Source organism: Triticum aestivum, chromosome 2A, assembly GCF_018294505.1.
Source record: "Triticum aestivum cultivar Chinese Spring chromosome 2A, IWGSC CS RefSeq v2.1, whole genome shotgun sequence".
NCBI classification, from domain to species: domain Eukaryota; kingdom Viridiplantae; phylum Streptophyta; class Magnoliopsida; order Poales; family Poaceae; genus Triticum; species Triticum aestivum.
This window is the reverse complement of record NC_057797.1, coordinates 1,967,678-1,984,143: the sequence shown is the minus strand read 5'-3', so window position 1 is coordinate 1,984,143 and position 16,466 is coordinate 1,967,678. Positions and strand designations below refer to the sequence as shown.

Genomic DNA, 16,466 nt, shown 5'->3' with positions numbered 1-16,466 from the left:
CTTAATATTCAGTTTCGACGGTCGCTAGCGGGCAATCGTTGGGAAGAATGGCTCCATCTAGTTAGGAGACTGATGGAGGTTCAACTTTCTCACCAACCCGATATATTGCGCTGGAAGTTGACTAGCTCTGGAGTATTTACAGTTAAATCAATGTATATTGATGTTATTAATTCGAATGCTATTCCAACTTCCAGGTATGTTTCGGCTGTCAAAGTTCCTTTAAAAATTAAAGTGTTTATGTAGTTTGTCCATAAACAAGTTATTTTAACAAAGAACAACTTGATTAAACGCAATTAGACAGGACCTACTAGGTGTAGTTTCTGTGATCGAGATGAGACGATTAAGCATTTATTCTTTGATTGCCCGTTGGCCAAAGTCCATATTGCTTTTAATATTACTCCACCGACTTTGGTCAATGCTTTATTTGGGACATGGCTTAATGGGGTTGAGCCTGCATTAGCAAGACATATTCGGGTTGGAGTTTGCGCTTTGTTATGGACTATCTGGAATTGCAGAAATGATTTGGTTTTTAACAGAACATCACGGATTCATTTTTTGCAGGTTATTTTCCGAGCTACGGCACTGATCCGTTCGTGGTCGCTACTCACTCTGATGGAGGCCAGAGAGCATTTGGTTACTGGATCTATCCGTTGGGAGATGGTAGCTCGGGATATCTTCAACCGGTTTAGATGGCGGTCATGTAATAGGATAGGCAATTAGTTTCCCTATCTATTTTTAGCCAGCCTCTGTGTGAGCTGCATTTATTCTTTGCTTTTGTCTGGCTGGAGACTGTGGAACCTTGTTGGCACTTTTTATTATTTGGTTAATAAGATGGCCGTATGCATCTTTCTGATGTAGAGCCCGGGGAGATCTCCTTTTCGAAAAAAAAACACTCCTAACCTGAAAAACATGGCTTTAGTTCTCCCAGGTACGTACACAGGTCATCAATCAGAGAGGCCAGAGCACGACGATGGATGGACGACCTAGCTGGCCTGATCTTCCAGCCAAAACAGCTTGATGTATGGGTCACCAGAGTAGAAGCAACTTGTCGACTAACCGCTCTCCTTGCGGGTATCCGTGGTGCCGGTGAAGGAGCATAGCAATGAGGATGCCGAGGATGCAGGCAGCCAGGCCGAGGGCCAGGCAAAGGAGGAGCGTGAGCGCGACGAGCTTGAGAGCGTTAACGTAGTCATCGTGGCCGCTTCTGATGGAGGCGCACAGATTCCCGAGGACGATGGCGACGGAGATGGCGATGGAGACGAGCACGGCCACGGCGCAGCCCACGAGGAAGATCACCGCCGACCGGCTGCACTCCTCAGGTTCCGCCGCCACAACCTGCTGCTGCTCCGCGTCGGCCATCGATCACCGGCGTTAACTCTCTATTTTTTTAAATTAAGGATAAGGATCTCCTGCGTATAACTATGCAGCTAACTTAGGGTTTCCCTGATCTGATGGAAGAGTACGTACTTGTACTAAGTAGTTGTTCTTTTTTAGGGGAACATAGTACGTAGTTAGGCTTTTTTATATTTTTTCGGGAATAACGTTCCTAGTTAGTTACTCTATAAGATTCCTTAGGGCATGTACAATGGTTATATCTTAGCCTTATCATTGCTGAGGTGGAGGAGAGAGAAATGAAAAAAGAGTTTTGTCTTATCTTAGTTAAGAGATGATCTCTTAGCATAGTTTGTCTCACCACAAATTTAGGAATAGAGATAAGACTAAGATATAACCCATTGTACGTCATGTTTTATTGTCATATCTTAGTTGCATGGTGGGTGTAAGATAAGGCTGTCTTATCAACCATTGTACATGCCCTTAGGTAGTTCGATCCGATAGTCTGGGATTACTAAACGGCTGGCTAACTAGATGCCGCCCTAAGCTGACTTCTTTTTTTCCCCTTTTTTCCTTTTATTTATTCACATTTCTTGTTAAAAAAAACTTAAATCTGATAACATCTTTATGATGTATTCAAAATGTCATGAAATATTTTTAAAAAATTTCATGCAACTTAAAAACTTTCATGTGACATTTATAATATGTTCAGGTATTCCAATAAAGTATTCATAAAGTTAGAAAAATTGTTTATACAATTTTAGAAAATGTTCGCATAGTTCAAAATTATTCTGTGCCATTATAAGAAAGTTTGTGACATTTACAAAAATGTTCACGCGTTTCCAAAAAGATCTGGATTTTTAAACTATATACAATGTAACCAAATGTTTGCATAATTAACAAAAGGCATTTCTGACTATTTAAATAACACACATGGCATTTAAAAACAATGTTCACACATTTCAAAAATATGGTCATGACAATTATTAAAAAGTTTAGAATGGAAAATAAATGTTTGTGTAGTTTAAAAAAAATGTTTTGTGTAATTAAAAAATGTTCAATGTGTATTTGAAAATATTTAGCACGTATTCAAATAAATGATAAAAACATGTGTATTGTAAAAAATATTCAACATGTATTAGAAAAATGTTTAACATGTATAATTGTTTCCATAGTTATATAATAAAACTACAAAATTTATTAAAGAAGAGAAAGAAGAAAACCCAGAAAAACCAGAAGAAAAATAGTAAAGAAGCATTGAAAAAGAAAAAACCAAAAAAATTGAGAGATAGACACACTGAAAAAAAAAACAAGAGAAGCTTCTAAAACTGCCCCATACTGACCGATGGTCCTCTTGCAAGGGGCAAGATATAGCTCTCGCCTCTGCAGGTTGTCGTCGTTGTCGTTTGTCGCTAAGCGAAGTAGCGAGCCCAGAAGGTTGTAGGTGGGCCATGTGTGCTTTTGGGGTTTTAACCCCTGTTTTGTTTTGGTTCCGTAGATCTGCCATTTCTCTTTTTCTTTAAGCACCACTACTTTTTGTTAATGAATCATACATGTGTTTTTAGTCCCACACACAATGCTTTTGAGTAGTATTTAGGCCACATTTTTTTAAATTTTTTTGAAGCTTTGTTTTTTTTACCTTTTTGTTTTCATTTTCTTAGCGTGAAAACAAAACCCTAAGCTATAACAACGAAAATTTCTTTTTGCGCCAATTTACTATATCTAAATAGTTAGCCCCCACTACTAGGAATTCTATTGCTTCTCCTTGAGCCACATCACCTGAATTAGTTTAGCCGTTGGATATACTCGATGGGACTACATTAGCCATTGGATCTACCCATTAAGAGCCACCAACGCATGCATGCGGTGCATATAGTAAATGATGCCTAAAGAGTATTTTAATCAATTAAAAACTGATGCATGCATGCTGCTCATACTCCAATACTAGCACTATCAAAGAAAGTGACGCATGCACGCATATTTGGTTTTGTTTTCATCCAATTCTTCACTTATACATAGAGATGTAAATTTATTTATTTATTTTAAAAATATTGATAAACAAATTATCCTTATAGGAGAAATTGTAAAGCCACTAGCTTGGTTGATTAGTTCATACCACTTTTTATTTTATACAAACTCCCGCAGCAACGCGCGGGGCATTCTTCTAGTTAGTTAAATGTCCACCCCCAATGCGCATATGCACATTTCACAACCCACATGCAACTAGACATGTCTCACCTCAGACGCATGCGCACCTAGGAAGATTGTTAGCCAGTTGCATGTCCACCACTAGACTTGCAACCCCACTGCAACTGTGTGGCCCCTACCCGATGCGACTATAACTGGGCTAGTAAGGGTTGTCCTACTAGGGGTTGTGGTCTAGTAGAGGCTATGCTTGCTAATTATAAACACACTCACGAGGAGACCAACTAATTGGATGCTATCGGTGCGGTCCTAAACTGCAGCACATCTTTCACTGCACGCATGTTACTAACAGAATAAAGCAATTATAAAGTCAATTTTTATATTCCATAGAAATGTACTAACACATACCTAGTCTCATACAATGGAGAAAAACACCGTGTCTCGATGCCTTTGGACTCATGTTTCATACAACGGGGTAATAACTGCCAACAAGTTGGTTCTCTTTCGTAAAAGAAAGATACATTTTTATTCATAGAGCCCTTTATTATTCGATGATAATAATATGTCTGTGTGGGAAACATAAAATTGTTCTGGTAGTCTGTAAGTACGTTTACATATGACCAGAATCTAATGTTACATCTGTCGCTTCTTTAGCTTAACTATGAGCCCGTTTTTCATCGACAGTATACAAGATGGCTTGGGCTGGATACTTTGCCCTTCTATCACCTCCACATCAAAGTTCCACAACACTAAGGCGATGACGGTCTTCATCTGCATAACCGCAATTTCCTTGCCAAGGCATATCCTTGGGCCCGAGTTGAATGCCAAGATGGTACATACCTCAGATTGTTGCCATCTTCCGAGAGCCACCTATCTGGGTTAAAGATGAGACAGTCATTACCCCACACGCCCTCCATTCTCCCCAGGGAGTACAGAGAAATAAGGATGGTATCACCGGTGCGCACCTCATGGCCACTTGGCATTATATCATCGGCGGCCACCGTCTTGCGCTCTAAAGGTCCCGGTGGGTACAACCTAAGAGTTTCGTACAAGACGGCTCTCAGATAGATTAGAGATTTGGTTTCATGCGGCTCAAAGATCATCATGGCATCCACACTGGCTGCTACTTTGCATGATGCAATAGGTGAGAGTTCACTACGGATGATTGACACAACGTTTGGGTTCTGGGCGAGGTTGTAGAAAACCCATGTCAGGGTCGTTCCAATTGTGTCCCTTGCAGCAAGCATGTAGCCAATGTTCTTGGCATAGGACAAGTCATCGTCAACGTAGTCTGGGTAGGAAGACATAATATCCACACCATATTGTTCCTCGTCATTACCAACATTACATGTGTTGATCTTCCTCTCCATCATCTCCATCTTCCTCCTCTCCATAATCTCCACAAGGAACTTTCGTAGCACTTTCTGCGTTGTGTAGAGCTTTCTTTCGGGGCCGATGTTCAGCTACCTCATTAATTTCCAGCAAGAGGTTGGCATGGCGTGCCGGAAAAATCCTACCTCCATGACTGTGTCCAGAGCAACCACGACGTCCATGGGTGGTTTGTCTAATGATAGGAGGCCAGGATCCACACCAAAGAGAAACATAGTAGCCAGGTCAAACATAAACCTCGACATCAGTTCTTGCATGTCAAAAGGAGCGTCGGTGCTCGCCATGTAGGCGAGCAATGGAAGGAGGATGTTCTCCACCTTGTAGCGGCAGCAAGCCTCCATACTGGCAATCATCTGTGGGTTGCTAAGCACGCTCTTCAATTTGCCACGCTGGGTTGCAGCGTCTTCGCCATCGACAGTGAAGAGGCTGCCACCCATGGCGTCGAAAATGGCAGCGAACTCAACACCCTTGGGGAAGTTGGTGTAGTTGGTCGTGAAGATGTGCCGGACATTAGCAGGGTCGCACGTGACGAAGATGTTGGGGAACGTTGCAGAAAACAAAAATTTTCCTACGGTTTCACCAAGATCCATCTATGAGTTCATCTAGCAACGAGTGATCGGATGCATCTACATACCTTTGTAGATCGCGAGCGGAAGCGTTCAAAGAACGGGGACGAGGTAGTCGTACACGACATGATCCAAATCACCGAAGATCCTAGCACCGATCGGACGGCACCTCCGCGTTCAACACACGTACGGTCAGCGTGACGTCTCCTCCTTCTTGATCCAGCAAGGGGAAAGGAGAAGTTGATGAAGACCCAGCAGCACGACGGCGTGGTGGTGGATGCAGGGCGTCACAGTAGCAGGGCTTCGCCTATACTACGAGAGAGAGATGTAACAGGGGAGAGGCAGGCGCCAAAGGCTGAGGTGTGATGTCCTCCATCTCCCCCACTATATATAGGGGTGCCTAGGGGGGAGCCGGCCCTAGGAGATCCAATCTCCTAGGGGGGCGGCGGCCAAGGGGTGGGGGGCTTGCCCCCCAAGCAAGGGGGCGCCCCCCTTTAGGGTTTCCCCCAAACCCTAGGCGCATGGGCCCTTTTGGGGCTGGTGCCCTTGGCCCATATAGGCCAAGGCGCACCCCTACAGCCCATGTGGTCCCTGGGGCAGGTGGCCCCACCCGGTGGACCCCCGGGACCCTTCCGGTGGTCCCGGTACAATACCGGTGACCCCGAAACTTGTCCCGATGGCCGAAATAGCACTTCCTATATATAATTCTTTACCTCCGGACCATTCCGGAACTCCTGTGACGTCCGGGATCTCATCTGGGACTCCGAACAACATTCGGGTTACTGCATATACATATCTTCACAACCCTAGCGTCACCGAACCTTAAGTGTGTAGACCCTACGGGTTCGGGAGACATGCAGACATGACCGAGACGACTCTCCGGTCAATAACCAACAGCGGGATCTGGATACCCATGTTGGCTCCCACATACTCCACGATGATCTCATCGGATGAACCACGATGTCGAGGATTCAAGCAACCCCGTATACAATTCCCTTTGTCAATCGGTATGTTACTTGCCCGAGATTCGATCGTCGGTATCCCAATACCTCGTTCAATCTCGTTACCGGCAAGTCACTTTACTCGTACCGTAATGCATGATCCCGTGACCATACACTTGGTCACTTTGAGCTCATTATGATGATGCATTACCGAGTGGGCCCAGTGATACCTCTCCGTCATACGGAGTGACAAATCCCAGTCTTGATCCGTGTCAACCCAACAGATACTTTCGGAGATACCCGTAGTCCACCTTTATAGTCACCCAGTTATGTTGTGACGTTTGGTATACCCAAATCACTCCTACTGTATCCGGGAGTTACACGATCTCATGGTCTAAGGAAAAGATACTTGACATTGGAAAAACTCTAGCAAACGAACTATACGATCTTTATGCTATGTTTAGGATTGGGTCTTGTCCATCACATCATTCTCCTAATGATGTGATCTCGTTATCAATGACATCCAATGTCCATAGTCAGGAAACCATGACTATCTGTTGATCAACGAGCTAGTCAACTAGAGGCTTACTAGGGACATGTTGGTGTCTGTTATTCACACATGTATTACGATTTCCGGATAACACAATTATAGCATGAATAAAGACAATTATCATGAACAAGGAAATATAATAATAATGCTTTCATTATTGCCTCTAGGGCATATTTCCAACAGTCTCCCACTTGCACTAGAGTCAATAATCTAGTTACATTGTGATGAATCGAACACCCATGGAATTCTGGTGTTGATCATGTTTTGCCCTAGGGAGAGGTTTAGTCAATGGATCTGCTACATTCAGGTCCATATGTACTTTACAAATATCTATGTCTCCATCTTGAACATTTTCACGAATGGAGTTGAAGCGACGCTTGATGTGTCTTGTCTTCTTGTGAAACCTGGGCTCCTTGGCAAGTGCAATAGCTCAAGTGTTGTCACAAAAGAGTTTGATTGTCCCCGACGCATTGGGTATGATTCCTAGGTCGGTGATGAACTCCTTCACCCATATTGCTTCATGTGCTGCCTCCGAGGCTGCCATGTACTCCGCTTCACATGTAGATCCTGCCACGACGCTCTGCTTGCAACTGCACCAGCTTACTGCCCCACCATTCAAAATATACACGTATCCGGTTTGTGACTTAGAGTCATCCAGATCTGTGTCGAAGCTAGCGTCGACGTAACCCTTTACAGCGAGCTCTTCGTCACCTCCATAAACGAGAAACATTTCCTTAGTCCTTTTCAGGTACTTCAGGATATTCTTGACCGCTGTCCAGTGTTCCTTGCCGGGATTACTTTGGTACCTTCCTACCAAACTTACGGCAAGGTTTACATCAGGTCTGGTACACAGCATGGCATACATAATAGAACCTATGGCTGAGGCATAGGGGATGACACTCATCTCTTCTATATCTTCTGCCGTGGTCGGACATTGAGCTGAGCTCAATTTCATACCTTGTAACACAGGCAAGAACCCTTTCTTAGACTGATCCATATTGAACTTCTTCAATATCTTATCAAGGTATGTGCTTTGTGAAAGACCTATGAGGCGTCTTGATCTATATCTATAGATCTTGATGCCTAATATATAAGCAGCTTCTCCAAGGTCCTTCATTGAAAAACTCTTATTCAAGTAGGCCTTGATGTTGTTCAAGAATTCTATATCATTTCCCATCAAAAGTATGTCATCTACATATAATATGAGAAATGCTACAGAGCTCCCACTCACTTTCTTGTAAACGCAGGCTTCTCCATAAGTCTGCGTAAACCCAAACGCTTTGATCATCTCATCAAAGCGAATGTTCCAACTCCGAGATGCTTGCACCAGCCCATAAATCGAGCGTTGGAGCTTGCACACTTTGTCAGCATTCTTAGGATCGACAAAACCTTCCGGCTGCATCATATACAATTCTTCCTTAAGGAAACCATTAAGGAATGCCGTTTTGACGTCCATTTGCCATATCTCATAATCGTAAAATGCGGCAATTGCTAACATGATTCGGACGGACTTTAGCTTCGCTACCGGTGAGAAAGTGTCATCGTAGTCAACCCCTTAAACTTGTCGATAACCCTTAGCGACAAGCCGAGCTTTATAGATGGTCACATTACCATCCGCGTCTGTCTTCTTCTTAAAGATCCATTTATTTTCTATGGCTCGCCTTTCAACGGGCAAGTCAGTCAAAGTCCATACTTCGTTTTCATACATGGATCTTATCTCGGATTTCATGGCTTCTAGCCATTTGTCGGAATCCGGGTCCGCCATCGCTTCTTCATAGTTCGAAGGTTCACCGTTGTCTAACAACATAATTTCCAAGACAGGGTTGCCGTACCACTCTGGTGCGGAACATGTCCTTGTGGACCTTCGAATTTCAGTAGGAGCTTGATCAGAAGTATCTTGATCATCATCAATAACTTCCTCTCTAGTCGGTGCAGGCACCTCAGGAACATTTTCTTGAGTTGCGTCATTTTCCGGTTCAAGAGGTAATACTTCATCAAGTTCTACTTTCCTCCCACTTACTTCTTTCGAGAGAAACTCTTTCTCTAGAAAGAATCCATTCTTGGCAACAAAGATCTTGCCTTCGGATCTGAGGTAGAAGGTATACCCGACAGTTTCTTTAGGGTATCCTATGAAGACGCATTTTTCCGACTTGGGTTCGAGCTTTTCAGGTTGAAGTTTCTTGACATAAGCATCGCATCCCCAAACTTTTAGAAACGACAACTTAGGTTTCTTCCCAAACCATAATTCATACAGTGTCGTCTCAACGGATTTCGACGGAGCCCTATTTAAAGTGAATGCGGGAGTCTCTAAAGCATAGCCCCAAAAAGATAGCGGCAAATCGGCAAGAGACATCATAGATCGCACCATATCTAATAGAGTGCGATTACGATGTTCGGACACACCATTACGCTGAGGTGTTCCAGGCGGCGTGAGTTGTGAAACTATTCCACATTTTCTTAAGTGTGTGCCAAATTCGTGACTCAAGTATTCTCCTCCACGATCTGATCGTGGAAACTTGATTTTCCTGTCACGTTGATTCTCATCCTCACTCTGAAATTCCTTGAACTTTTCAAAGGTTTCAGACTTGTGTTTCATTAAGTAGATATACCCATATCTACTCAAGTCATCAGTGAGGGTGAGAACATAACGATAGCCACCGCGAGCCTCAACACTCATTGGACCGCACACATCAGTATGTATGATTTCCAATAAGTTGGTTGCTCGCTCCATTGTTCCTGAGAACGGAGTCTTGGTCATTTTACCCATGAGGCATGGTTCGCACGTGTCAAATGATTCATAATCAAGAGACTCTAAAAGTCCATCAGTATGGAGCTTCTTCATGCGTTTTACACCTATGTGACCAAGGCGGCAGTGCCACAAGTATGTGGGACTATCATTATCAACCTTACATCTTTTGGTACTCACACTATGAACATGTGTAGCATTACGCTCGAGATTCATTAAGAATAAACCATTCACCATAGGAGCATGACCATAAAACATATCTCTCATATAAATAGAACAACCATTATTCTCGGATTTAAATGAGTAGTCATCTCGAATTAAACGAGATCCCGATACAATGTTCATACTCAAAGCTGGCACTAAATAACAATTATTGAGATTTAAAACTAATCTCGTAGGTAAATGTAGAGGCAGCGTGCCGACGGCGATCACATCGACCTTGGAACCATTCCCGACGCGCATCGTCACCTCGTCCTTCGCCAGTTTCCGCTTATTCCGCAGCTCCTGCTTTGAGTTACAAATGTGAGCTACTGCACCGGTATCAAATACCCAAGAGCTACTACGAGTACTGGTAAGGTACACATCAATTACATGTATATCACATATACCTTTTGTTTTGCCGGCCTTCTTGTCCGCTAAGTATTTGGGGCAGTTCCGCTTCCAGTGACCACTTCCCTTGCAATAAAAGCACTCAGTCTCGGGCTTGGGTCCATTCTTTGGCTTCTTCCCGGTAGCTTGCTTGCCGGGCGCGGCAACTCCCTTGCCGTCCTTCTTGAAGGCTTTCTTACCCTTGCCCTTCTTGAACTTAGTGGTTTTATTGACCATCAACACTTGATGTTCCTTCTTGACTTCTACCTCTGCTGATTTCAGCATTGCAAATACCTCAGGAATGGTCTTTTCCATCCCCTGCATATTGAAGTTCATCACAAAGCTCTTGTAGCTTGGTGGAAGCGACTGGAGGATTCTGTCAATGACCGCGTCTTCCGGGAGATTAACTCCTAGCTGAGTCAAGCGGTTATGTAACCCAGACATAGTGAGTATGTGCTCACTGACAGAACTATTTTCCTCCATCTTACAGCTTAAGAACTTGTCGGAGACTTCATATCTCTCGATCCGGGCATGAGCTTGAAAAACCATTTTCAGCTCTTCGAACATCTCATATGCTCCATGTCTCTCAAAACGCTTTTGGAGCCCCGGCTCTAAGCTGTAAAGCATGCCGCACTGAACGAGGGAGTAGTCATTAGCACGTGTCTGCCAAGCGTTCATAACGTCTTGGTTCTGTGGGACGGGTGGATCACCTAGCGGTGCTTGTAGGACATATTCTTTCTTGGCAGCTATGAGGATGATCCTCAGGTTCCGGACCCAGTCCGTATAGTTGCTGCCATCGTCTTTCAGCTTGGTTTTCTCTAGGAACGCGTTGAAGTTGAGGACTACGTTGGCCATTTGATCTACAAGACATATTGTAAATATTTTAGACTAAGTTCATGATAATTAAGTTCATCTAATCAAATTATTCAATGAACTCCCACTTAGATAGACATCCCTCTTCTAGTCATCTAAGTATAACATGATCCGAGTCAACTAGGCCGTGTCCGATCATCACGTGAGACGGACTAGTCAACGTCGGTGAACATCTTCATGTTGATCGTATCTTCTATACGACTCATGCTCGACCTTTCGGTCTTCTGTGTTCCAAGGCCATGTCTGTACATGCTAGGCTCGTCAAGTCAACCTAAGTGTTTGCATGTGTAAATCTGTCTTACACCCGTTGTATGTGAACGTTAGAATCTATCATACCCGATCATCACGTGGTGCTTCGAAACAACGAACTGTCGCAACGGTGCACAGTTAGGGGGAACACTTCTTGAAATTGTTATGAGGGATCATCTTATTTACTACCGTCGTTCTAAGTAAACAAGATGCAAAACATGATAAACATCGCATGCAATCAAATAATAAACGTGACATGATATGGCCAATATCACATAGCTCCTTTGATCTCCATCTTGGGGCTCCATGATCATCTTGTCACCGGCTTGACACCATGATCTCCATCATCATGATCTCCATCATCGTGTCTCCATGAGGTTGCTCGCCAACTATTACTTCTACTACTATGCCTAACGCGTTTAGCAATAAAATAAAGTAATTTACATGGCGTTTCTTAATGACACGCAGGTCATATAAAATAAAGACAACTCCTATGGCTCCTGCCGGTTGTCATACTCATCGACATGCAAGTCGTGATTCCTATTACAATAGCATGAACAACTCATACATCACATATAGATCATTCATCATTCATCACAACTTTGGCCATATCATATCACAAAGCACTTGCTGCAAAAACAAGTTAGACGTCCTCTAATTGTTGTTGCAAGTTTTACGTGGCTGAATTAGGGTTCTAGCAAGAACGTTTTCTTACCTACGTGAAAGCCACAACGTGATTTGTCAACTTCTATTTACCCTTCATAAGGACCCTTTTCATCGAATCCGCTCCAACTAAAGTAGGAGAGACAGACACCCGCCAGCCACCTTATGCAACTAGTGCATGTTAGTCGATGGAACCGGTCTCACGTAAGCATACGTGTAAGGTTGGTCCGGGCCGCTTCATCCCACAATACCGTTGAAGCAAGATAAGACTAGTAGCGGCAAGAAAGTTGACAACATCTACGCCCACAATAAATTGTGTTCTACTCGCGCAAGAAGAACTACGCATAGACCTAGCTCTTGATGCCACTGTTGGGGAACGTTGCAGAAAACAAAAAAAAAATTCCTACGGTTTCACCAAGATCCATCTATGAGTTCATCTAGCAACGAGTGATCGGATGCATCTACATACCTTTGTAGATCGCGAGCGAAAGCGTTCAAAGAACGGGAATGATGTAGTCGAACACGACGTGATCCAAATCACCGGAGATCCTAGTGCTCTCAAATTAACTATCTTAGCAAACAACTTTGTAAAAGCATGGTTCGTTACGGAAGTAAGACATACATTGGATCATCTCGTTGATGCACCCGAAAGCACTATGGAATATTTGCAATCGACCTATCTGGCCGCATGCATATTTTCTCATTTGTACGGCGCTGACTTATAATGTTCTCAATTGTCCGGCCTGACTTTCATTGGCACGGCAGTACCGTCTGCCTGGCTGGCTGAAGTAAATTGCAAGGAACGTACGTCATCTATTCGTACGTGCATGTACGAGGCAAGAGATGAAATAAACCATCGGCACGCATACGCAATAGTCTGTCATGTATGCTTTGGATTTTCAATTTGACTTCTTCTGTTCTTCATGCACGCGGCGCGCCAAAGATGCATGTTTCTCCACGAGCACAAGGTGTAAGCACTATTGGTTCGCAACCACATACTCCCTCCGTTTTCTTTGTTTCGTATATTAATGTTGTCTTAAGCAAGAATCTATAATGTTTGATTAACTTTATATTAAAAAAATATGAGCATGCTTCGCCTCCTCCTCCTCCTTCAAGAAAGAAAGTTAGGGTTCGTGCCTCTCGCCGGCGCCGGCGCAGGTCCGCCTCGTCTCTGGTGGCCCTAGGGCAATGGAGGCGCGGTGGATCCTGACAAGGGCTGGCGGGAGGGCTCTGTTTTTAGTCGTTTTTTTCAGTCTTGCTAGGGTTTGTGTCCTACGCGGCTCCCTGAAAATGGAATAAAGGTCTCCCCGCCTAGCCTCCGTTCCGGCGGTGCGTCTAGTATCGTTGATGGGCGTGTGGAGGTGTGTCTCCGTCAGATCTATCTTTGGTGGATTTGCTCGGATCTCGTCGTTGTTCGTCTATGTTCGTGTGTCTTCGGTTTGGATCCTTCCGATTTACGTTATTTTTCATCAGCGGTGGTTGTTGTTCTGAGGTGCTGGTCCTATACGGGGCCTTAGCATGACGACTTTCCGACTGTCTATTACAACAAGTTGTGTCCGGCTCTAGCGATGGAGGGACGATGACGGCGGCGCGCCTTCGGCTCGCTTCGGTGCTTGTAGTCGTTGCTAGGTGGTTTACGAATTTGGATGTGATTTTTATTTCTGATGTTTGTTGTACTGCCATATTTGAGGATGAATAGATTGAAAGTTTTTCCGCAAAAGAAAAAATATGAGCATCTACAATACCAAATAAATAAATGTAAAAAAGAATGTCCCATCATGGATCTAATGATATTAATGATGTAGAGTGAATGTTGATATTTTTAGCCATAAACTCGGTCACACCTCAAAAAAGATATATTAAGATCAAACGAATGTATGCAAAGTAGAGGAAAGAGTACATAGCAAAAAGAAATCAATTACTACATTTTTCGACAAAGGGTATATTTTATTGACTTAAAATAAAGCATCAAAGATACAAACATAGTGAGCCGGCACCTCCGATGAAGTGTTCACACACGCATGTTTTCATAAATCAGATTTATTTATTTATTTTGGCTACTTTTTTTCTTGTAGCACGACCAAATATTCTTGATTACAGTCGCCGAATAGCTCTCAAGGACAAAGTGGTCTTCAGAAAACTAAACCACCAGATTCAACATTTCGCAGACTTCCTGACAGAGCTTCTTGGGCTTGTCCCTCGGCAATGGCATACACCAGAGCAGACCGCCATGTGTCCCGCACTCGCCCATCTGACCATTTATTTTCAGAGAAGAAGAAACAACGCTGCAGCAAAGGAGTGAACAGAACCCAACTAGTTGAGAATACTAGCCGTGCACTCTCAGATCACACCAAGTAGGTAGCCCCGCCGAAGCCCAGGTTGGTAGCCTGTTTTTGGTGCCAATGGAATGAAATGTATTTCACCAGCTGTACTGCATTTTTTTACAGTGAAAACACACAATGGTGATGGTGAGCAATTTAGTCAAGGATTTCGAGAGATAACACCTGCCCTCTTATAATAGCTAGTTAGAGCTGAAAAACAGAGTATTCATGTAGGAATAGATAAGCATGTACCATTCACTGTACATTATAATAAACACAGTACTACAAATTTTAGTCTCAGACAGTTCAAAACTGCAAACCCAAAGAGACAAGGATTGTATGATGCCATATAGCATTACAAATTCTGATCAACTCATAAACTTACTGTGCAGCTCTGCCAGTCTCTGGTGACATGTAGTAGTCCTTGGAAAGAAGAGATCTTCTGAAATCTTAAAAGACACTGTCCTGGGGTATCAGTAGAATGTAGAATGGATACGAAAATACAAACCTTAAAAGACACTGTCGTGGGGTATCGGCAAAACACTGAGAACTGAGTGCTTTCCATTATTATGCCATGATGTCCTTTTGAAAACCAAAACTGAACTTTCCAGATACACCATCAAGTCTTCATGAGCTTTGAAGAAATATAAACACAAGCGGTACTGATAGCAAAGTAGCAGAAAGCCATCAGAAGCACAAGAACACCTGAACAGCAAGCCATCAGAAATTAGAATGCATCAACACCTGGTATTGACAATAACGTAGAGTGGATGAAAACATTTTATAACCTTAATATGAGTTTCTTCAGTTTCTTCAGGGATTTGCTGAAGATGGTGGAAATGCCTAAACTCGAGTTTCTGGAGGGAGGAGAGGAGCTGAAGGGCGTCCTCTTGCTCCTTGCTGAAGCGCTCCATCCCTTCAGGCCCATACCCATGAAGTTTCAGCTTGGTGAGAGAGGAAAAAAGGAAGTGGATCAAAGAAAGCAAGACGCAACTTGTCCTTCTACAAGCTTGTTCGCCACTGCAGTGATCGCGCTGGGTATTGCCTCCCCCATGGGGCTCTGGCACTGGCGGAGATTGGTACAAATTGAGCCAATGCAAAATCATGAGTATTTGAGGTTGTAAATTGCTAAAAAATATCTCATCTAACCTCTCCCTAAATTTTTTCCTTCAGAGTTTGGTCCAAGGGGGGGGGGGGGGGGGGGGGGGGGGGGGCAGCAGCCCCCCTCGGCCTCAACATAGCTCCGCCAGTGGGCTCTGGAAGACGACCTCACCGGGCGGGAGGCCACGAGGCTGGAGAGCCCGTCATGATCCGCAACTGCAGGCCCAATTATTTCCGGTTTAAATTGGCCTCCGACGTTTGCTTCCTTGTGTCAATCTTGATCATGCTCATGCTTTCAAAGGAGATGTTTGACCTAACCATCCCTCGAATGTGCGCGCTCAAGTTTATAGCCTTCGTCCACATGTGTTCACTCGTCTTCGCATACACTGCCGCCACGAACCCACGATACATCCTCCGTGGTAGTATCTTTAACTAACTGAGGTTGGACTTTTAGGTCCCGGGTGTCTGTACTCCGGGTTATCATGACCGTATATGCAGAATACTAGTCGTTGAGATATGTGCTCTGTCTTGTACTGCATGTTGAATTAGCAGGTCTAGGCGAACAGTAAAAACAAGACAACAAAATGTTTTAAATTGGTAAAAGACCTTGTAGGTCACTGTTCACTGGCCCCTCACTCTCTGTAAAAAGCAACTTTCAATCAAGTCTGACTTTCTTCGGTTCATATGCAGACCAAAGGCAACACAATTTTTGAGACTCCGATTTTTTGTTTAGAGAGCTATGTGGCCCCTTGTTTGTTTCTCTCATAGACATCTGTAAGGTTCACAGAAAATAATGCTAAAGACCCCTTTTGACTTTTCACCGAGCACATGCATGTGTCGTTTCTTATAAGATCAGGCGAGAGAGAGGGAAACAATGAACAGTGATATGTGATGCGCTGGGTTCACAGAAGCTGCTGCATGTGAATAGTGACCTGCATGTCTAGTCAGTGAACAGTAAGGCTACAACCTAGTCTCCCCTAGAGGCATGGCTATCAGGAGTGC

The 16,466-nt window shown here is 43.8% G+C and overlaps 1 pseudogene; it reads right to left on the bottom strand.

Annotated features, from left to right (window-relative positions):
* Nucleotides 1-4,110: 4,110 nt before the first annotated feature.
* On the bottom strand, nucleotides 4,111-5,318 carry LOC123184139 (noroxomaritidine synthase 2-like; annotated as a pseudogene).
* Nucleotides 5,319-16,466: the final 11,148 nt, after the last annotated feature.